This window comes from Arachis hypogaea, chromosome 17 (genome assembly GCF_003086295.3).
Source record: "Arachis hypogaea cultivar Tifrunner chromosome 17, arahy.Tifrunner.gnm2.J5K5, whole genome shotgun sequence".
In the NCBI taxonomy this organism is placed as follows: Eukaryota; Viridiplantae; Streptophyta; class Magnoliopsida; order Fabales; family Fabaceae; genus Arachis; species Arachis hypogaea.
This window is the reverse complement of record NC_092052.1, coordinates 119,208,624-119,211,291: the sequence shown is the minus strand read 5'-3', so window position 1 is coordinate 119,211,291 and position 2,668 is coordinate 119,208,624. Positions and strand designations below refer to the sequence as shown.

The following is a 2,668-nucleotide window of genomic DNA, read 5'->3' as shown; positions in this document are numbered from 1 at the left end:
CTCAATTTCAGCCAGAAATTACTTGAAATTACAGAAAAACACACAAACTCATAGTAAAGTCCAGAAATATGAATTTTGCCTAGAAACTAATGAAAATAAACTAAAAACTAACTAAAATATACTAAAAACTATATGAAATTAACCCCAAAAAGCGTATAAAATATCCGCTCATCACTCTGCTTAGGAGTCTCGATATGTTCCTGAGAAGATAGGAATGGTGGCCTGTTGTTGAACCTATTCTGGGTTCTTCCACCTTGATTATTATTGAAGCCTTGCTGAGGCTTCTGTTGATCCTTCCATGAAAGGTTAGGATGATTCCTCCATGATGGATTGTAGGTGTATTCATAGGGTTCTCCCATGTAATTCACCTCCTCCATCATGGGTTGGTTAGGATCATAAGCTTCTACTTCAGAGGAAGCTTCTTGGGTGTAGCCAGCTGCAGCTTGCATTCCAGTTAAATGCTGAGAGATCATATTAACCTGCTGGGTCAAGATCTTGCTCTGAGCTAATGTGGTATGCAGAGTGTCTACTTCAAGAACTCCTTTCTTCTGAGCTACCCCATTATTTACAGGCTTTCTCTCAGAAGCATACATGAATTGGTTGTTTGCAACCATCTCAATGAGTTCTCTTACTTTTGCAGGCATTTTTTTCAAGTGGAGTGATCCACCTGCAGAGCTGTCCAATGATATTTTGGACATCTCAGACAAACCATCATAGAAGATGCCCAAGATAGACCATTCTGAGAGCATTTCAGAAGGACATCTCCTGATTAGTTGCTTGAATCTTTCCCAAGCTTCATAGAGGGATTCACCTTCTTTTTGTTTGAAGGTTTGAACTTCCACTCTGATTTTGCTCATCTTCTGAGGTGGAAAGAACTTGGCCAAGAAAGCATTGACCAGTTTTTCCCAGGAGTCTAGGCTTTCCTTAGGTTGAGAATCCAACCATATCCTAGCTCTATCTCTAACCGCAAAGGAAAAGAGCATAAGTTTGTAGACCTCAGGATCCACTCTATTGGTCTTAATAGTGTCACAGATTTGCAAGAATTCAGATAGAAACTGATGTAGATCTTCCAGTGGAAGTCTATGAAATTTGTAATTCTGTGGCATTAGAGAGACTAATTGAGGCTTAAGCTCAAAGTTATTTACTCTAATGGCAAGTATGGAGATACTTCTTCCATAGAAATTAGAGGTTGGTATGGTGTAGTCACCAAGAACCTTTCTTGCATCTCCTTCATTATTAGGCTTGGCTGCCATGTTTTCAACTTCTTGTTTGAAAATCTCTGTTAGGTTTCTTCCAGAGTATTGTGCTTTAGCTTGTTGTAACTGCCTCCTTAGAGTCCTATCAGGTTCAAGATCAGAATTTAAGAGAGGTTCTTTATCTCTGTTTCTGCTCATAAACAAGAAAAAGAAAACAAGAAAGAAGAAGAATGGGAGCTCTATGTTCAAGAACAGAGGACTCCCTGTGAGATGTGAAGAAAAAAAGAAGAATGAAGATAGAGAGAAGAGGGAAAGAATTCGGCTATGAGGAGTAGAAGAATTCGAAAATTAGAAGTAAAAAGAGAAAATATTTTGTTTTTATTTTATTTATTAATTAAATTCAAAAATTAAAGCTAATTAATTAAAAAGAATTGAAAATTAAATAATGAATTTCGAAAAAAAAGAGAGAGAAATAGAGAAGATATTTTCGAAAATTAGAAGAGGGAAGAATTAGTTAGGAAGTTTTGAAAAAGAAGAAAGAGAAAACAAGTAACTAATTAAGAAAAGATCTGAAAATAAGATAAAATAGAAGATTAGAAAATATTTGAATTTAAAATTTGAAATTTGAAAAGATAAGATAGAAATTGAAAAGATTTGAAAAAGATTTGATTTTGAAATTTGAAATTAGAAAAGATAAGATAAGAATTTGAAAAAGATTTAGAAGAGATAAGATTTGAAATTTGACTTTTGAAAAAGATTTAATTTTGAAATTTGAAATTTTAAATTTTGAAATTGAATTTTAAAATTTGAATTTGAAATAAGATAATGTAAGATTTTTGAATTTTAAAGAAAGATAAAAAGATAAGATAGTAATTTGAAAAAGATATTATTTTTGAAAATATTTGATTTTAAAAAGATTTGAAATTGAAATTTAAAACTAAGATAAGATAAGATAGTAATTTTGAAATTAAAATTTGAAATCTTTTTGATATTTTCGAAAATTAAGATAAAAAAGATAGAAAAGATATTTTTTTATTTTTTTGAATTAATGAAGAAAGAGAAAAACAACCAAAAGACACCAATCTTAAAATTTTTAGATCTAAAGACACTAGAATTCAAAAATTTTAAAGAAAAACACTTAAAGATACCAAACTTAAAAATTTTAAAGATCAAAACAAAAGGAAAAACAAGAACAACTTGAAGACCAAGAAGAACACCAAGAACAAATTTTCGAAAATTTAAAGCAATTAAAGAACTTGCAATGGATACCAAACTTAAGATTTGACGCTAGACTCAAACAAAAGACACTATTTTTGAAAATTTTTTGGACTCAAGAAATTCGAACTCTAACAAGAACAAGAACAAAAGACTCAAACAAAAGATAAAAATTAATAAGGAAAAAGATTTTTGAAAATTTTTTTATTTTTTTTATTTTTTCGAAAAAGAAAGTAAAAGACTCAAATAAAATTAAA

The 2,668-nt window shown here is 30.7% G+C and overlaps 1 non-coding gene across 1 annotated transcript; it reads left to right on the top strand.

Moving 5' to 3' along the window:
• Nucleotides 1-742: 742 nt before the first annotated feature.
• On the top strand, nucleotides 743-851 carry LOC112767533 (small nucleolar RNA R71). Its single transcript, XR_003184975.1, has one exon. It is a non-coding gene; the product is annotated as a small nucleolar RNA R71 (small nucleolar RNA).
• Nucleotides 852-2,668: the final 1,817 nt, after the last annotated feature.